The sequence below is a fragment of the Marmota monax genome, unplaced genomic scaffold (assembly GCF_021218885.2).
Source record: "Marmota monax isolate L192 unplaced genomic scaffold, Marmota_monax_Labrador192_F-V1.1 WCK01_AAM20220418_F8-fsc00041, whole genome shotgun sequence".
In the NCBI taxonomy this organism is placed as follows: domain Eukaryota; kingdom Metazoa; phylum Chordata; class Mammalia; order Rodentia; family Sciuridae; genus Marmota; species Marmota monax.
In genome coordinates, this window is record NW_026695238.1 from 11,421,710 (window position 1) to 11,443,566 (window position 21,857).

The following is a 21,857-nucleotide window of genomic DNA, read 5'->3' on the forward strand; positions in this document are numbered from 1 at the left end:
AGATAAAAAGTTTACCCCATAGAAGTAAAAAATTAAATAGTGGTTACCAGAATCTGGGAAATGGGTGTGGGTGGATGACTGGAGAATGTTTAACAGGTACAGGGGTGCATTAGGATAGGAGGAATAACTTATAATATTCTTTAGCACAGTGGGGTAACTATGGGTGGCCATAAATAATTGAATATTTCAAAATAGCTAGTAGAGAGGAATTTTAATGTTAACAACAAAAGGAAATGATAATTATCTGTGGTAGAGATATGCCAATAATCTTGATATGATCATTGGACAGTGTACCCATGTATTGAAAATCATACTATGCCCCCCAAAATGTTTAATTACTGTATCTTAATTAAAAGAAGAAAAGTATTTTAGAAAAAAAAACACCTGCCAAACTTTTCTCCATTTATTTAGGTCCTGGGTAATTTTTTTTAGTAGTATTCTGTACTTTTATTGTACAGGTCTTGATGTCTTTTGTCAGATTTATTCCTAAGTACTTAAAAATTCTCAATCCTATTTTAAAGAGTAACATTTATCTAAATTTAAATTTCCAAATATTAGATCCTACCATATAAAAATACTTTTAATTCTTGTGCATTTACTTAGTATACTGGATCTTCCTAAATTTACTCTGAACTGATTTTAGTAACTTCTCAAAAATTTACAGTATTGTCTACAAAGAAGATCATGATGTCTATGAATAGACAGCTTAATTTCCTGCATTTCAATTTGTATGATTTTCAAAAATTTCCTACCTATTGGAATGATGACAGCCCCTTTGTACTACTGAACAGAAGTGATGAGAGAAGCCATTCATCGTGTGTTTCTGAGTTTTAGAAGCATTTTGTTTTCATCAAGAAGTATGATTTTTCTAGAGGTTTTCAATCAGAGGGAGCTTGAGAGCAGAGCTTTCCCTAGTGAATCCTCCAAATGAAGTTTCATTTGAACAAGTACTAGGAGAAGCACTTTCTGTAATCTTCCAAAATTTGGCAAGAAACATAAGCCTGCAGATTCAAGAGACTTACTGAACTTCAAACAGAATAAATCAGAGAAATCCACACAAGACACATTGAAATTAAATTCCTTAAACTAAAGATAAATATGAGATAATAAAAGTAGCCATTGAAAGAAAACATTGTACCTATAGTGGAAAATCAATTCAAATGACAACAGATTTCCCAAGAGAAGTCATGGATGTCAATATATTTCTAGTGTTGAAGGAAAGGGGACATTACTTTGAACCTATACTCACAGAATATATCCTTTAGTTTCATTTTAAAAAATAAAGACATTCTCAGATGAAGGGTAACTAAAAGAATTTGTCGTTAGCACACCTAGCATAAAAGAATAATTCAATGAAGTTTTTTAACCAAAAATAAAACTGTAAAAAAATGAATCCCAGGACATTAGAGAAGAAAAAGAATACATTTTGGAAAAATATAGGTATATATAATGGGTTTTCCTTTTCCTCTTACATTTTATAAATGAAGTTTGATGCTTGGAGCTGTATTTTAAAGACTTTAAAGGAAATATTTTTTAGTAGTATTTTCCATTAGTTTTAATTTTTACTTTTTTTTATTAGTTGCTCATGACAATACAATGATCTTGACATATCATACATTTGAATCAAATGGAGTCTGAATTCTCATTTTTCCAAGTGTACAGGTTGCAGAATCACACTGGTTATACGGCCATGTATATACATACAGAATTTAAGAGAAGTATAATTGGGACAGAATGAAGAACTACAGAAGGAGCTAAACGTTCTATATTTCATGTAAACAGGCAAAATGATGAATTACTAGGCTGCAGTATTATGAATATACTATGTAAAACCTAGAGCAACAACTGAAAAAGCAGAATAGAAAGATACACATAAAACACTTCATATGGATCAAAAATAATTCTAAAAAGTTGTAAATAATCCACAAGAAAGAAGAAAAATGTTTGCAAAGACAAATGTTAGTTACCTTAATTTGAGCATTAAATATTGCACATGTGTATCAAATTATCACAATGTTTCCTATAAATAGGAATAATTATATATGTCAAATTTAAAAAATAATCACTAAAAATATTTGTTTTCTATGTCTCTCTCTCTCTCTCTCCCTCTCTCTCTCTCCACCCCCCTATTTTTCTTCTAAATCTTCCCTGTTTTGTCTGACATTAATGTCTTAAAACATTGTTTTCTATATTTCATCCAGTTTTTTTCCAGTTATTTCAGAAAATAAGGTAACTTCAATCATCATCACCCCATCTTAGCCTAAAGTGGACATTAACCTCCACTCTGTCTTAACCTAAGCTGTCATGTGTGGGAAGATTGTATGTCAGGATCAGACTGTAGCAAAAGTGATGGTTAGGACAGTAAGTTTCTCCTTCATGTTTTCATTCTTTCAAGTTCCTTATCCACAGATTCCTCCAAAGACCTCTGGCTATACTTACTCTTTCCGGATTGCATGTCCCTCTTCATATCCTGCTTTCTCTAGGTCCTATTCCTTAGATGCAGGTGAAAGGTAAGAGAAGTGCATTTTTTTCTGAGTTATTGCATATAAACACTTTATGGAGACACATTCAAGAGAATTTTCCATAGAGTAGCTTGCAGGAATAATATTCTGGGAGATAGATGGCAGGAAAAACATTGGTAGGAGATAATCTAATTTTATAACTGCAAATCCAGATTTTTTCCCATTCTGATCTTGTATGTGAGATAGTGTCTATATCATTCATGTGATTCATATGAATATACTAAATTTGAGATATGCTAAATTTCAGGACTAGCAAGAACTTTTAAAATCCTCAAGTCTCATTTTCTTAATTTTAAGGAATATACTGGGGTGAAGAGCTGAGAGGTAGCAGTTCTAACTTCACTTAAATAATACCCATAGTTGCTCTACAAGTGTAGTTTTTTTTTCAGTATATATTTTCTTCATTTCACATTATACTATCTTCTTTGTTCATTTGCATTTGTATTAATTCTTCAAAGTTTTACATGCTCTCCTTTTAAGCATCCTCCTTATATTTCCTTTATATTCTAGAGTAATTGATTATGAGAGCCAATTTTTTTTTTGAGCATTTAGTTTGTAAAACACTGAGATAAATGCTGTGCATGGACTATTTTCTGATTTAATTCTCTTAAAACTCCTACAGTATAAGTACCACTGGTATTCCCACTTTCAAGGAGAGAAAACTGAGGATTTAAAAATTTAAATTACTTGTGCAGGATCTCATTGCTAACATGAAAAAAGAAAATTACCAACTCTGCATTTCAAATTCTAATCATGGCCAGAAAATGTACCTAAGGCTATGAGACTTTGTATAAGTCACAACAAAGGGACACTTTGAACACAGGTGCTTTCAGGAGACAATTACTCATCGAGCCATCATGGCTTATTTAAACAGATAAGGAGAAAACCAGTGAATGTTTGCATAATATTACCACAGCAATTATTTAATCTATACTTATTTTCTCTTATCACAAATTTTAGTTTCTACTGGCATTTTTAAAGAGAAAAATATTTTTGTAGTGTTAAAGGTTAGTTTAACTAGTCTAGAGAACTATTTTTTTTACATCTGTTATTAAAGATAACTGTTTTTTACACACACATTTGTTTAAAAACTTGTATATACAAAGTTATCAATTGTGTTTTCCAAATCAGGATTTCTTTTACACAAACCTTTTGAAAATGAACTCAGTAGGCACTCCCTGATTTATTTCTAATTAAGTAAGTATGTATATCTGTGAAGATTATTTTAAAATTAGAGTCATAAAGTCACATCCTCTTTTAAAATTATATAAATTCAAAGTACTTTGGCATATTAATTTGAAGAAGTTCAATTTTATGTGGCTCAAATTAATGAGGAAGTTGGAACTTGAGCCCAACCAATCTGATGCTTGAACCTCTTTGCCTAACCATTATGCCTTACATAATATGGAAAAATATGTTCTAATTGGCTAGTGGCAAAGGTTATTTTTAATTTTTTCCTTAGGTCAAAATATAACACATTTAATAAAAATGTCAATCCAAAATCACCCATTATTAGATCAACAACTAATTAGGAGGTAATAGGTGTGTTTGAGAGCCACTCTGCAGCGATTCTATATTTGTTGTTGACTAATTTCACAATCTGGCGTCCAGTCCTAGGTCCTCAAAGATCACCCTTGGTGAAGAAATTTTAGAGAAAATTTTCATATTAATAAAAACATAGGTGACAACATGGATAATTGGAAAGTGTCTGGTTGGGACTTCTAAAAGTTCTTTTGAATATAAAGTGGGGTGTCTTCATTTGCACTGATGGTATATAAAACAGCAATATTCATCCTTGGAGTGTTAGATAAAAGAATTGATAGAATTCACAAAACTTTCCAAATATACATTCCATTTTGAAAGTACTTGAAGCATTCTCACTTCTTTAGAGTTCATTCTGTAGTAAACAAAAGCAGCTTAAACCTCAAGTTCTTTCACAGATTTCTATGATTTGTTACTTAAGCAGCATCAAGCAATCTGATTGTTGCAACAGTTATCCTTCCTATGGGACTGTCATGGTTGGCCTGCTCTTCAGAATTGGGGGCTTCCTGAGGAAGCCTGAACTCTTTAAAAAAAAAAAAACTTCATATATTCTTTCTTTCCTATAAAATTCAATGATATAGAACATCCAGATTTTATCCTTAAAGAGAGACCCACTAAAATTCTGGAACTCCCTGATACACATTTTCACTAATGCTTGTGGATAAATATCCAAGGGATCTTCTTTACCATTTACAGAAAACAGTTTCAGCAAAGGGTGAGAGTATTATGAGAATTTTTATTACCTTACCTAAGGGAAGAAATTGTGCACTTAACTTGAAATATAAGTGCAATATCCTTTCCCTTTATTGGAAATTCAAAGGGACACATTCTCTTTAATCTATATGTGTGTACCCATCTACCTATATTTCATATAAGTAACAATTACATGCATTTTATATATGTACAAATTATATCTCCATATATTGTATACATGTGTATACACACACACATATATATATGCACAAACATGCACATATATGCAGGATTATCAAACTCTTTAAAGCCCATGTTAGTAAATTTTTGTCACTTTCACCAAAATACCTGACTTAAACAAGTTAGAGGAAGAAAAATTATTTTGGCTCATGGTGTCAAATGTTTTAGACCATGATCAGCTGGCTCTATGGCTGTCAGTCTGAGGTGAGACAGAACAGCATGGCAGAAGGTTGTGGCAGAGGAAAGCTTCTCAGGTCAGGGCAGTCAGGGGAGAGAGAAGACGAGGGGAAGAAAAAGGTGTTAGGGACAAGTATCATCCCCAAGGTTATGCCCCCAGTGACCCACCTCTTTCAACTATGATCCATCTGCACACTATTTCTACCATCTCTCAGTAATTTCATCTTTGTTCTTTTGAATTCAGTTATCCTTGGATTAATCTGCTAACAAGGTCATAGTCCTCATCTTCTACTCACTTCTTAAATGTGCCACATCTGGACATTGCTCTATTAAAGGTCAAGTCTTCAACATATGAGCTTTTGGGGGAATATTCCAGATCCAAATCAAAATAATTACTGACATTAAACTTTTTCTAAATTGGGCATGCTAATATTAGTATAAACTAATTACAAGAATCCTAAAATTATGGGTCCAATCTCCTCCTCTGTGAATAAAAGCAATGTTTTATATGTGTGCACATATACAGGAGAGGGCAGAACAGACTAGAAAGAAAACAGACCAAACTTATGAATGCCATGACCACTGGAGAGAACAGAAATGGAAAAGAATGATCATGTGCTACTACTTGTCTATTGTCTTAATTATTTGTAATGAGCATGCACTTTGTATTACCAGTAAATAAATGTAGATGGTCTATGAAGTATGCAGGAAGAAAAGTACAATTTCTATGAGAGTGTGCAACTAACAATGACATTAGGTGGGAGAAATTAAGTCTTCCTTGAGGAAAAAGTTAGAACAATCATTCTCAAGGTATATTCCCTAGAATAGCAGCATCAACACCATCTGGACACAATTTGAGAATCCAAACCTTCATGCGCCACCCTAGTCCCACTGAATTAGTAACCCTGGAGAAGTGTGCCAGAAATATTTGCTTCAATAAGACCTACAAGTAATCCCAGTGCAACGAGGGTTGGAGAACCAGTTGATTAGTTGGTAGAGTTGAGAAAAACTAAAGTGTTTTCCTGGTAAACAATTGAGACTCTCTCAGGACACCTTTCAACGTAACTCTCATCCTCATTAGGCTCTCTGTCTCTCCTATCTCATCCCACATCTTCATTTGAATCTCTCTCTCTCTCTCTCTCTCTCTCTCTCTGAAAACTTCCACTTAGTCTCTGAAGATCAATCCATCTTTATTAAACTCTCTATAACATCATCTTTTCTACCAAATATTCCCGTTTTTTGCTCCAGCAGGATGTTGGCTGTTCTTTAAGAGCCTGTTTCTTCTAAATCTCTCTCAAGTGAAAGCCCTCTTTCCTCTTTGACTACACATATGTGTAGGTGTTGAGATAGGGCCAGTGTCCTTATTTCTCATGGCCAATTCCAAACCAGTTTTCTCCTTCCCCACTAATTGCTTCCAGTTCCCCTAAAGCTCAACCCACCCAAAACTCTTTTCATTCTCCCAAAACTCTTTGGCACATGATCAGCTGACTTCCAGTTACCTTGTTTGAAGATTTCAGCTCTAGGCACATTCTTTTTCCTAAGCTATTTTGGTCATTATTCTTTGTGATTTTTTTCATTCACATTCAGGAGCAAATTCCAGTATTATTTCAATATTCCAACATTTGGCTCTCATTTCCGTGACTTCCTATCTTCCAATGATACCATCTCCCACTAACTTAGCCATTCATTCCTGTTAATGCTAGGCATTATCATTCCCACACTTTTGTTGTTTAAATTTTAGACACTAATCAGCTTCCAAACCTGACCTCCTAGATCTCCAGGGAAGCCAAATACATCCACTCCAAAAATAATCACATTGAGTCCTCCAGTCCATCAACTTTACTATCATTTCTCTCCTTCATGCCTCTTACTTCTTTCTTTGTTCACATTAGAATCCATTGTTTATAATCATAATTATCCCTAGGGATAGACTCCTTAGTCCCTTGTTCTTCCTGTCTTCATTACACTCATTGAGAAAACCAGCCCTTGTTATATCTACTTTCTCTATACGTGGAACAAACCCACTATGTGGTTCTTCTTTTTTATTTAAGAAAGAAAAGACACAGTAATTCCAATTGTCTTTACTCAAGTTCATGATCAGAGTGTTCAAATGGACATCACTTCCAAGCAATGCTGCAGCTGTGCTTTGTCAAGACACTCCCCCACTGTTTCAAGACAATTACCTCCTGTCTACTGGCTCTTTCTATTGTGAAAACATCTACTCTCTCCATCTCTTACTCTCAGCTGGAAACTCTGAATCTCATGTCACTGAAAAAAGAGGTTGTCCAAAGAGAATTCCTGTATGTTCCTATCACCCTGTTACCTGCATAATATACAGCTTTTCCAACCTTTCTGGGTTTTTGTTGTTTGTTTGTTTGTTTGATTTTTGTTAAGAAGGATCACAATTTCAGAACTTCTCACCTGTAATTGCCCACATCTATTCCTGGCCATTTAAATGTTGTTTCTTTGATCACTGACATCTCCATACATGCTATGGTATCTTTCTTTTTTTTTTTATTTTTAGAATGCAGATTTTCAACATTTTTTTTTATTTTTGGATATAACCTCAAAGATTTATTGTCTTCACGATAAAACAAAAGGTGAAACTTAGAACTGGGTCACTTGGCCTTTTCTTTTCTTATCTCCTCCCAGTTCCGAATGCTTGCCTCTCAGTGGTCAGCGTCCATGTTGGTCAGCAGCTGGACTCACTGACTCTAGCTTCAGCATTTGAAGCCTTTTGAAGAAGAATTGGTTCATCTGCCCACCATCGCCACTCTGCTTCCTGTCATGAGGCCATTTTCTCTGGGCAGATAGAGCATCCTTGCCCTTCTTACACTGTCACTTTGTGGGGTTGACGCTTACCACGCTTCTTACACAGTCTGATAGTTGTTGGGAATGTTGACAGGAGCTCTATGGCATAGAAAGCTCCTTAGATTTATTTCTTAATTAATTTTTTATTTATAAATAATAGCAGAATGCATTACAATTCTTATTATACAAATAGGGTAGAATTTTTCAAATCTCTGGTTGAATACACAGTATATTTACACCAATTTGTGTCTTCATACATGTACTTTGGATAATAATGTCCATCACATTCCACCACCATTTCTAACCCCCTGCCCCCTCCCTCCCCCTCCCACCCCTCTACCCTATCTAGAGTTCATCTACTCCTCCCATGCTCCCCCTCCCTACGAATCAGCCTCCTTATATCAGAGAAAACGTTTGGCATTTGTTTTGTGGGGATTGGCTAACTTCACTTAGCATTACTTTCTCTAACTCCATCCATCTACTTGCAAATGCCATGATTTTATTCTCTTTTATTGCTGAGTAATATTTCATGGTGTATATATGCAACATTTTTAATCCGTTCATCTACTGAAAGGCATTTATGTTGGTTCCACAGCTATGGTATCTTTCATCCTAAAAATCAAACCAGAATGAAAATCTTTGTAACTATCTCTTCTGTTCGTATCTTTGGAGAAAAACATTTTCAGTGGTTATCTGTATTTATGGCTTTTTATATTCTCTGACAGGAACCCCGGTGGTGTCTTTAGTTCATCATGTTTCTCAAAATGAAAAATGTTCTAAGTGCTTTTTGTTATGAATGCTAAATCTTTATATTTCAATATCCCTGTTATCACAGTTCTAATGCCAAGTTCTGGGTGTAGTGATCATGGGCATTTTCAGATTATGGATCCAGGGCATTGTGTTTGGTTTATGTTTGCTTTTACTTTGGTGGGTTATTCAGTTTTGTGATTTATAGTCACTTCTGTGTTTATATTTTTTGCAAGCCATCCAGGTGTAGGAATGGCCTCCAGGAATGCTATGATCAACTGTTACTAAGTACAGCCTTGTCACACAAAGATGGAGAACCATAGGTTGCATTATTGTCTGGACGTGTTATACCTTCCAGTCAGGGAGATCTTATGGACCTAGGGAAGAAGCAAGGTTAGAAACAATGATCCAGAAAACAGTCTATGGAAAAATTTCCCAAACCTTGTAATTCACAAATGAAGAAATTTGTCAAAGTTTTTCCAGTATGGTTATAGTATTGGAATTGCCAATGAGAAGTTGTGAAGTGAAAGAAACATTTATAACTTATCAAATAAAACCATGTCAAAAGAAAGATAATTTTTATTCTTTTTGCATAAATTAGTTTTCAAAGTTTTATTTTTTGGTGAAGAATTGATGAAAGAATTTGGAGCCAAAAATAGTGGGAAATGAGATATTGTGGAACAAGTTCAATTAACTAGCTAATTAACAAAACATTTTGATGGATTTTATGATGTTAGTTATATGTGTCAGCTTTTTAAAATATAAAGTTCACTGTATCTTTTCCTTCTTAATAACAACTGCCTACTCTGTATTTATCATTGTATTCATTTTATAAATAAATTCTCCAAAATTATACGATTTAAATCCCACAAAACCAAATCTGCCCCTGGACCTGAAATGTGGATTATTTGATAGCATAGCTATTATTTTCATGTTTATGCTATTCAAAGGAGCCAGGTCTCATTTTCTTGTTAAAAACAATTGATAGCAAGTTTTCATTTTATTCCAATTTCTCATTTTCTTACATGTTTTTTCTACATAACAAAAGTGTATTCATATGTGTATGTGTGTGTGTGTGTGTATATATATATATATATATATATATATATATATATATATATACCATATAAATGTACTTAGGTTTTTAAAATTTCTCATTCTCTTGTTTGCTCTGCATATATGTATACACACGTATATATACATGCTATGTATATACTATACACATCCATGTATATGAGAAATATTATATAAAATATATGTATGTATATACATTTTTAAAATGTTTTGCTTTATTTAGTTATACATGACAGTAGAATACATTTATGTACTTTGATACATCATACATAGATGGGATATAATTTCTCATTTTTCTGATTGTATATGTTATAGAATCATATCGGTCATGCAGTCATATATACACAAAAAAGCAATAATGTCTGTTTCATTCTACTATCATTCCTATCCACACATACTCTCCCCCCTCCACTCCCCTCCCTTCCCCTCCCTTCACTCCCTTCTAACAATCTAAGGTAGAGGATGTCTGGTAAGATGTCTATTCTTCCCTAATGCCCTCCCATTGTGAATTAACATTCATGTATTAGATAAAACATTTGGCCTTTGTTTTTTGGGGATTGGCTTATTTCACTTAGAATGATATTCTCTAACTCCATCCATTTATAGGCAAATGCCATAATTTCATTCTTCTTTGCAACTGAGAAATATTCTATGGAATATATATATGAGATTTTTTTTATCCATTCATCTATTGAAGGATACCTAGATTGGTTCCATAGTTTAGCTGTAGTGAATTGAGCTGCTATAAACATTGATGTGGCTAGGTTACTGTAGTATGATGATTTTAGGCCCTCTGGGTATAAACTGAAGAGTGAGATAGCTGGATCAAATGGTGGTTCCATTTTGAGCTTTCTGAGGAATCTCCATACTGCTTTCCATAGTGTTTGCAACAATTTGAGTCCCACCAGCAATGTATGAGTGTGCCTTTTTCCCACATCCTCGCCAACATTTATTGTTGCCTGTATTCTTGGTAATTGCCATTCTGACTGGGGTGAGATGAAATCTTAGTGTAGTTTTGATTTGCATTTCTCTAATTGCTAGAGATGTTAAACATTTTAAAACTTTGTCAATATGTACTATCTCCCATAGAGGAAAGAACTTTTGCAGTATATAACAAACTACCAGACATCCTCTATCTCAACTAATAAGGACGATGCTGGCACTTGTGGATGTCAGAAACCCTACAATGCACAGAAGCCATTATATAAACATATATTAATATTATATAACTATATTAATATTAACAATAAATAAATATGTATATTATTAATAATAAATGTATGTTAATATTAATAACATAAATATGTGCATTAATATTGTGTAAACATATATTGGTATTAATAATGTATAAATATATATTAATATTTATATACTGACTTCTCTGCATTGCAGGGTTTCTGACATCCACAAGTGTCCGCATTGTCCTTATTAGCTGAGGTAGAGGATGTCTGGTAGTTTGTTATATACTGCAAATGTTTTTTCCTCTATGGGAGAAAGTACATACTGACAAACTTTTAATTTTTTTTTGTAAATCAAACCTTACAAATTCAGTATGTTATTTATAACTAGAAATGTATTCTTTGAGGAAATCATTTGGTCCTGGAACGGTATTTTTCACTTGAGAGAAAGTATAACAAACCTCATTGACAGCATAACTAAAAGAAAGCTCTACTGATAAAATGTCATAGGATATTAACACAGGTTAGTAAGGATTGAGTTCTGTGACTGGATCAAAGGATGAAGTCCCCTCTGACTGGTGTGGTTTCCTGCTTGGACACCTTCACATGCTGATCAGCTCTGTCCTCTTAGAGTCTGTACTCAGAACAGAGTTCCTGTGGTGCGCTGATGGTTCCAAAAACATCTGGCTGCTATTGAGTTGACTTGTAGCCCAATAGGAAATGGTGTTGTGATCCCTGAGCATGATCTTCCACAACCAGGCAAGCTGAGCAGCCACCACACCCTCATATTGACCAACTCTGCATCTTGGTTCCACCCAAGCAGGAGGTTCTCAGCCCTTCAGGAGCAGACCCTTTGGGACACTTGAATCTCTTCACCTACTACAGTACCTGCGCCGAGGCTGTGGTCACAGGAAAGTACTGTTGAAGAGATCCACCTGAACTGTGCTTTATCTTTTCATAATGCCAACCACATTCTCTCATAGTACACTTACTTACCTACTCCACAGGTCTATGTTCTGTATCCTTTTATCAGCATGTATATTTCATAGTCAGGCATTTCTTTCTTTCACTGCTTGGAAAAAAGTTAACTCATACTAAACATAAAGTACATATGACCAATCAGTCAATCTATTAATATAAATCTTGTTGATTTACCTCCTTACCCGTTTTGTCTAGAAAATCAGAGTAGAAGGGGAAAAAATGGAACCTATATCAATTACTCCTTGCCTAGGTTCTGCACAGCTTTACCCAGCTCTTAAGTTCCCTCCATGGTCCTCTATTACTCTGCTAAATCACAGCTAGATAATTTTTTTCCAATGCCTCCATACCATGTCTTGGAAATAATATTCCCTAAAATTTTCTTCATAGAAAAGCCATTCTGCATTCATTCTAAATAAGTCACTGAAAGATGGAAATTCCACAAGTTGATTGTGCCATCCTTTTTTTTTTTTTTGACTCCACATTGCAGTTTATTTATTTTTATGTGTGTGCATCCAAAAAGAAACAATCTAGACAGAAACTCCAGTCACGATGTCCCTTTGCCTTTTTCAGATGTTGAGTCCTCACGGTTAGCCATGGACAGGAATGTCACAAGGAGGCTAGAGGGGAAGAGAACACCAGGAAAGCTGTTATGGTTTGGAGGTGAGGTGTCCCTGAAAAGCTCACGTGTGAGACACTGCAAGGACATTCAGAGGTGAAATGATTGGGTTATGAGAGCCTTAACCCAACCAGTGAACTAATCCCCTGATGGAAGTTCACTTAGTGGTAACTGAAGGTGGGTAGGGTGTGGCTGGAGGGGTGGGCCATTGGAGGGGCCTGTGGGGTTTATATTTTGTATCTGGTATGTGGATTCTTTCTTTCTTTCCTCTGATCAGCCTGTGAGCTGCTTCCCTCCATCACACACACTTTTCCAGCCCAATGTTCAGCCTCACCTTGGTCCCCCCGCCACAAGGCTGGCTGTCTATGGACTGAGACTTCTGAAACAGCAAATCCCCAAACAGTGAGTCCTTCACTACAATTGTTCATGTCAGGTCTTTTAATCAAAGCAGCAAAATAAAGCTGACAAAAACAAAAGCAAAATCTCATTTCAGGCATATTCAATGTCTGAGCAGTGAGTTGAAGTCCAATAAGTGAACCTTATTTTTTAATTTGTTTTAATTACATGACAGTAGAATGCATTTATGCACTTTGTTATATCATATATAGATGGGATATAATTTCTCATTTTTCTGAGTGTCATATTGGTCATGTAGTCACATATATACATACAGTAATAATGTCTGTTCCATTCTACTGTCTTTCCTGTCCCCACGTCCCCTCCCCTTCTCTTCCATCACTTCTCTCTACCTAATCTAAGGTAACGCTATTCTCTTCCCTAGTGCCCCCAACCTTATTGTGAATTAGCATCTGCATATTAGAGAAAACATTCAGCCTTTGGTTTTGTGGGACTGGCTTATTTCGCTTAGCATGTCTCCAACTCCAACCATTTACTGGCAAATGCCATAATTCTACTCTTCTTTAAAGCTGAGTAATATTCCATTGAGTATATATATATACCACATTTTCTTAATCCATTCACCTATTGAAGGACACCTAGGTTGATTCCATAGTCTAGCTATTGTGAATTGAACTGCTATAAACATTGATATGACTGCATTATTGTGGTGTGCTGATTTTAAGTCCTCTGGGTATAAACCAAGAAGTGAGTGAATCTTGAAGCATACAAATAAGTGTGTCTCTGACTTTTTAGTCTCTCCAGGAAAACTGAACTTATCACTATACATGGTAACTTCCTGGAGATCTCAATAGACACAAACTAATTAATTTCAGATTTCTATTCAGAACTTAGAAACAGACTGAATCACAAAATGTTGAAACTCCTAAGATTTGAGCCTTTGGCTTTTGTACTTAGGAAGTACTAAACGTCAGAGAGAGCTTTGCAATGCTTTGCAGGATTCTTCTAAGAATATTTACACCAATTCTTTTAAGAATGTTGCATTATTCCCAATATAGCAACGTGTGCCCCTGGCAAGAGACAGAGTATCCAGAGATAGAGAAACTAAACTCAGAGAGGCTGTCATCACTGATGATGCACTCCTGTCCCCTCCCTACCAGTGTGATGCCACCTTGTTCCTGGAGCCCACCAAGAAGGTTTGCACTGCTGAGTGCCCCTCACTTCTGTTTGAGCTGTTCTGGCTTTTTGTCTTCAATGTAAGGACACGCCATTCATGCTAACCTCAGGGGAAGACCTCCTTCTGATTAAAAAAGGGTGTTTTATTTTCCTCTCCTGTTCTTGCCATGGCTGCGGCACTCCAGCCCCAGTTTTTTAACTATGATTTTGAGATGTTAAGAATTTGGTCTAGAGATCCACCGCCTCAGAGTTATCTGTACCCTTTGGGAAAGAAAGGTTATCAGGCTCTGTCTGCTACACAGCTTTTGGAGCAGGATCTCTGGGAGTTGGGCAGGAAAGAAGCAGTTTTTATATGACTTTCCAGATAATGACAGTTTATTTCCGTGGGCACCAAAAGCCTAAGAAATATCTGGGGAAAGAAGAATTTGATTTAGCAATAAGCAATGAGATTCAAATGCTCAGTTTTTTTTTTTTTTTTCTGTTTCATCCACAAAAACATGAAAAGCTGTACTGTGGTTTCTGACACTTGTGTGAGCTCACTTTTAGTACAAACAGCTAATTTCCCCTGTGAGTCTGTTGCAGTGATGGGCTGTTCAGGAGTTTCTATAGAAATCTTTGATGCAAAATAATGTTGAAACTGTCATGTTTTCTTACTTAAGAACCCTGTAAGATCTCAAGATATTTGTAAAGATGTAAATTCTGTGGCTTACGATACATTTGCCTCTTTCTTTTTTGTGTGTGATCGTGTTGAAAAATAAATCTCCGTATGTTTAACTTATGAATAATTCATATCCAGTGGGGGAAAATGTGAAAATAAAAGTGTGCTGATATTTCCATGAGAAAAAAAATTCATAATCTCCTGATTTGAAAGTCATAGTATCAGACTTGAAATTCTACAACATCTGGATATTCCTGGCTTTATAAAGGAGAAGTTTACGTGTTTATGTAATCTTTCAAATTCAAAATGAAATGAAGTCCATGTTAAATTTGGCTTTTGAATTTAGAATTCATCTTTGAACTACAAAAAGAGAGATGTTTCAGTTAGTAACTACCACCTGTTTTTGAAAGGTGAGTGAATGGTATTGAAATGAAAAATTGCTGCCTTTATCCTTTTTAAGTTAACCCACCTATTTTAGACTGTTTCAGTACTCAGTTCCACACAGAATATAGAAGGCTCTAATGGGAAAGAAATATTAGTAACAGTGCTAGGTTTGAAAGGAATTGTAAAGCAGGCAAGATCTGGTTTAGGTATCCTCAGCAGCTTCTCAGTATCATTTCCTCCACTCATCTGAGAAGCCTTCACCTGCCTGCCAGACTAGTCCTAGAATGCTCTCCCCAGGCCTCCCCAGATCTTTCAAAAATTGCAGGGAGAGAGGAGGGGCAGGGAGTGGAAGGAAGTAGGGGGACAGAAGAGGCCCTGATGTCCTTCATTTGTACTTTCAATCATTTTATTCAACATGTTTTAAGTTTTTCCTCCAAAGATCACATATATTAAATTCATGTGGAATTATAAAAACAAAGGATTTAGCATCTTTGCAGGAAGAAAGTAGGATAGGAGGTGATATTTCTTTCTATAAGCAACTTTTGAAGATTTCTGTTGTAGTTGTTTCTCCTGTGTATCTAATGTCTTCATCTATTATTAAAAGAATATACCACAACTGTCCAGGTAGACTGGCAAGAACACAGATTGTTGAGTAAAGTTACTGAAACGCTAGTGAGTCTTTAATCAGAAGAGAAATTTTGAGTGAAACAAGCCAGCATTTATATAGCAGTGGGAGAGACATTCCCTGTGATGGTTGTGCTAGTGTTTCCAAAGGCACATCTTAAGATGAAGGTACCCTCACCGCTGGAAAAGCATGTTTGTTCTTTATTAAAATGGGATGAGACCCCAGTGGTTTTCTGAGCCTGATATTTAAAATACAGTTTTCCTGCCTTTCCCCCTGGAAAATGCAAGAACACTGACAGATACTGTGGCTTGCATTACCGCTGCTGGCTACATGGATAAGCAGTTGTCAGGAACCTTGGCCAGCTCTTACCCATCTGCTGGCCTGGACTCTGTGAGATTTAAATACAGAGTAAGCACATGATTATCCAGATCAGTGGAGAGTCACCTCTGTCATAGGGGCCCCATCCATAGGCTTGTTCTGTATGTCCTGTACTATAATTTCCTGGGTTCTTAATCACAATGTGAAAACTGGATATGGTTAAGATAGGTATTCTTTAATTTTACTTAAATCTGATTCTCATTACATTCAGCATTATAAACCAGAAACTATGCATGTTTGTTCTACAGATAAACTTATTTGTGACTTGCATTCATATAGTAGGCAGTGAAATATTTATAAGTAATATTTGGCCTTGACAACAATTCTATGAAGTAGATATTTTATTCCTGCATGTCAAGGAAGAAAATGAGTTAGTCTTCCCAAATTCCACAGTTCATGATTGGGTGAAGTGGGGCTCACACTCAGGAAGTGTTAAGTGTGTATATGTGTGTGTGCACAGTGTGGTGCACACCACTTACCTGCATGTGTCTTTTTTACCAAGCATTTATTATGGGCATAATGGACTGTGTGATAGATTAAAAAAATAAAATACTAGGTCCCTTTTCTTAGGAAATTTATAAACTGGTGAAAGAGACAAAGCTTGTGTTAAGTAAGCCTGGGGGTGAATAATGCAGGAAGTTTCAAAAGTATTATATGAGAAGAAATTCAAAGGAATAGGGAAACAATAAATGCCATGTGTTCCTTTATATGGAAAGAGAAAAGAAGCTTTGGGGTGACAAAGTCAAACTAAGAGAAAACTACATTGGACAAGAGGTCAGAGCCTCTGAAAGAGAAACAAAGGAGGGAGGTACACTTCTGTTTTTCTTTAGCATTTTCCCAATTTGGGGAGGTGTGATTCTGGATTTGAGAAGCCTGTTGATTGGCTATATCAGTTCTTTCATTTTTTAATTTTTTGGTACCAGGGATTGAACTCAGGGGCACTCAACCACGGAGTCAAATCCCCAGCCCTATTTTGCATTTTATTTAGAGACAGGGTCTCACTGAGTTGCTTAGCGCCTCCCTTTTGCTGAGCCTGGCTTTGAACTTGTGATCCACCTGCCTCAGCCTCCAGAGCTGCTGGGATTACAGGAGAGGGCCACCATACATCAGTTCTTTTAAAGCAGAAAGTTCGAGCTTTTTCTCAGATCTTGGAAAGATACCACCAGAGATTTCAAACTTTTGAGAGTGCTGAAGGGCTGGCCCGGCTTTGGGATGTGTGAGGCCATTGCTTCAGCTCAAGAGCAGAAATAATGGACTTGGAGATGAGGGGACAGGCAATGAGTTCGTCCTTTGCATATTTTTTGATTCCTCTTCTGTCCATAAGTGAAAGTAGAAGAGCATCCACTTCTTTCTATGTGTGTGCGGTTTTTGTACCTAAATCAGGTCAATAGCCATGTTTATTCCAGAGGGGTACAATTAACCTAGAAGCTTTTTTATTGCAAAGTTTTTATAGAAATTATTGTTTAAATTGTTAAAATAAACGTGTATTGCTTTTGTAATTCCAAAGCTGACATTTAAAAAAGGTTTTGCTGTATCCCATTGAATCAACTGAACTTCACCTTTTCAATAAACATGAATATGGATCAGAGGAGTTCAACACCCATTCCTCTTTTAGAAAATTCTAGGTCATATAAAAAGAATAAGAGGAAAAGTGGATATAAGACATTGCATGTCTGCTTAGCTCAGTTGGTTCAGAATTTGAATTACTGCTGACAGGGATAAGCTAATCCCAAGTGGCCCTTCAATTATGATGGGCTCCAAAACCTCAAGCCACCAGCTGAGATTTAGTCCCAGGAGCCTTTGACAAAGACATATTCTTGTTCTTAATGAGAATCAAGTGGCAAAAGTAGCTGGTTTAGTAAATCCAAATCCAGGGTGGAAAAAGAAGCTCTCTGTACCGGCACCGGGGGTCAGCAATCGCTTTAGGCATGAAGAAAATTATTTCCTGCTGTGGCACAATTTATTGTTGTAATACTTTTCCAACAGGTAAAACTGTCACTTATTTTTATGTTTCTTTGCCACCAAAAGGTTCTACTAGTGAAGTTCTTGACCACCCTAAATTTTCACAGGATGGTCTTATGTAAGTGAAATTTTCAGTTTTATCTCTCAATCCATCCCTCAACATTCAAGACTGTAAAGATGTGGGTCTCCTTTCTTTTCCAGTCTGACGATATTTTTATTAAAATATGACAGAAACTGGAAAAAAACATATTTGATCACAGAATGGAAATAAATCACCGTATAAAGATGTAGTTTTTCCAATATTAGTCCATAAATTCAAAGCCATGCCAAATAGAGTGCTCAGAGGGCTTTGTGTTTGGTAAATTAAAAAAGAAAAATTGAATCTAAAAAGCTTTTGGACAAAAAAAAAAGTCACATAAAAATATCCAGAGTCCTTCTAAAAAGAGCATTGTGTTTGGGTAGACATAAAATCATATTAAAATTTTACATAAATTAAAACACTTGAAGAGAAGGAAATCAACACTGAAAAGAGACTAAGTTATGAACATAGAAAAATTTGTACATAAATGCTAACATTTGGATCTAAAAAGGACCCTCCCAAACTCCTGTGTTAATGCAGGAATGTTCAGTGGTGAAGTGATTATATTGTGAAGGTTCTAACTACACCAGTGGGATAGTCATTGGTGAATTAGTAATTTAAATGGACCACTGGGTAAGAACCATAGGCAGGTGGCTTGAGGGAGGAGGTCACTGGGAACATTGTCTTGGGATTACATCTGATCCCCGACTCCTCTCTCTCTCTCTCTCTCTCTCTCTGCTGCTTGGCTGCCCTGAGCTGAGCAGCATCCCCCTCCATGCTCTTCTGCCCTGATGCTCTAACTGCCCTCAGGTCCAGAGAAACGCAGTCAGCCAACTGTGGACTAAACATCTGAATCTGGGGGTACAAAATAATTTTTTCTCCTCTAGGTTGTTCTTTTCAGGTATTTAGATCACAGCTATGAAAAGCGGACCCACACTATATACCATAGAGTTTTATTCAGTCATGAAGAAGAATGAAATTATGTAATGTGCAGGAAAATTGAGGCAAATGAAGACCATGATTTTGAGAGAGATAAGTCAGACTCATAAAAGTGTTATATGTTTTCTCTTATATGTAGAAGCAAGAGAAGAAAAACAGGAACCAAAGAGATTCCTTTGAAATAAGAAGGGAGACTATTAGGGGTGAGGAAAGGAGTCAGCAAGGGAGGGAGGAGGGAAGGGGGAGGAAGGTATCGGGAAGTGAAACTGGTCAAATTAGGTTTTTATGTATATACATATCTGCCACAATGAAAACGATCCTTCTGTATAATTTATATGCACTATTAAAAAAGTAGAATGGGCTAGGCATTTTTCTATGTGATAAATCTATGGAAGATCAAATGTTAGTAGTTGCTTTTCCTTGTTTCAGTAGTTAATACACATATAAGTAAGACACTCATAGTTACACGGAGTTTGACAGACTTTGAATAAAATGTTTTACCTACAATTATTTTGCTTAAACTTTTCCAAGGAAGCTATCATTTTGTCACTATTGTCAATTGCTATTAAGGAGAAGATTTTGGGACCTGCCAGAGAAGAATTTATACTAGAGAATTTCTTTTTCTAAAAATATGTGGAGATATTTCTAGTCTGAGGGATATAAATATAGTCTGTGGCTTTAGAATAAGAATACAAGGGTCATTTGCTGAGAAACCTGGGGGCTATGTTCTCTCTCAGGTCTCGCCTCCCACATTCTCATCTGTCACCTGTGTACATAGGACTAGGAAGGTGAGTTTTTCTGGGAGGGAGTAGGAGGTGTCTAGGGTCCTTAAACAGCACTGTTCTTGTCTGTCTGTGCTGACCTGCACCAATGTTGCCCTAGATCCAGGCAGTTGCAGGACCAAGGATTGGGGACCAAGAAGATAGGTTATAGAGAAGACGCAGGATGAAGGGGGGGAGCCTCAGGGACGTAGAGCAGGGACGTCTACAGAGCAGATATGCCTACAAAGGGGACTTGCACAGTTTATCTATTTGATTTCTCTTCCTGCCATCGACAAGCCAAGTGGGCACTGCAGATAATTCTCCTTATCTTTTGTCTATTAGGAAGTAAAAACCAGAAAGAGAAACTCATACCCATGGCTAAGATCCTCTGGCTTTTCTGTTGGCTTGCTTTTTGGGCAGTTCCAAGGCATTTGGCTTTATTGATTTACTCTAGTGGGACACTGTGAAAATACAGGGACTGTGGGAAGGATGAGAAGGGAGTTTTTGATTTTCTTTTCACAGTAGTTATTGTCTCACAATAGGTAGCAGTTATTTCTTAACCTCCTCTACCATCTGAGTGTCTCAGTCTGGGTGGGGATGATCATCAAACCTATATTGATGGTCAAGAATGAAAAACAATCCTTAAGAACTTGGAGGAGACAAAGAAGGTGAACGTATCCACTGTAGCACTGTATCTCCCCCTCAGTGAACTCCACACAAGTTGAAGTCTTTTGGAATTTATTTTATAAAGTCATCAGGAATCTATGATCTAGTCCTTGTTGGTGTGGGGCAACTGATTGGGGACACAATATTTAATATACAAAATGCCAAAAAAAGCCCCAATTTTGAAAACTCTGCGGACTTACTACTACTGGAATTAAGAATCATGCAAAGCCCTGTGATTTACAGATGAGCAGAGTATCTTCCTAATTGAAAAGCAGAGACCCAACAGCACTTCTGATCAAGGCCCTCTCTTTCTTGCTTCCTCCCCTTTGAATCAGGTGGAAATGAAGAAACTGTATCAGAGCATTATGCAAGCACCAGGGCATGCCCAGCATCAACTGCTCATTAGGTTTCATGTTTCCCCCAAGAGAAACTTAAAAACCTGATCATTCTAATTGTACTGAATTTTATTAAACCTTGCTTTTTATCCTTGATTTTCAAATATCAAAATGTAAAACCTGACATACGTTTTACATTTTAAAATGCATACTTATGTACCATGCATAAATACACACTGAGAGATCAAAGACTGCAATGTTCAGGGTGGTCCTAGTTCCAAACCCAGACCCAGATTCGAGGCTTTGTGGACCGAGTTCAGAACAGGAGAGACTGAAACAAAATTTTAAAGCTATAATGTCATAGACTGTTCATATTAGGAGAACAAGGTCTCTGAGCACTGGTGATTAGCTAGCCATCTTTGGGTTTATGGTCCAATAGGTAGTGGTTGGCTATGGATGGTCTGCTGTGGTCACAGGGATCCTACCTGGAGTTGTGGTGGCCAGAAGCCTGTATTGCATTTGTGTTTGTCTTAGTCAAGATTATGGGGCCCCATTAGGCCTGCATTTGGTGTCATCTGGCTCAGTGACCAGGCAAGGGTCATCAGTGCTGATCATGTGGTGTGTCTTGCTCTAAGAGCTTTGCACTTATTTATTGATTTACCACTAATTAAATCAATGAAATTGTCACACACTTATTTATCCCCCCCCCTTTTTTTGGTGCTGGGGATGAAAGCAGGGCCTCTTACCTACTAGGCAAGCACTCTACCTCTGAGCTACATCCTCAGCTCCTGAATTGTTAAGTATATTAGTTTTCATTTTACAGATGAGAAATTGAAAGCACAGAAAGATTCAGAAGTTTGCCCAGGGTCCCAACATTGGTAAGGAGAGGACCTGGATTGGCACCCAGGTGGTCTGGCTACAGACTATGGGCTGCCTACAAATGAGAACAATGATTT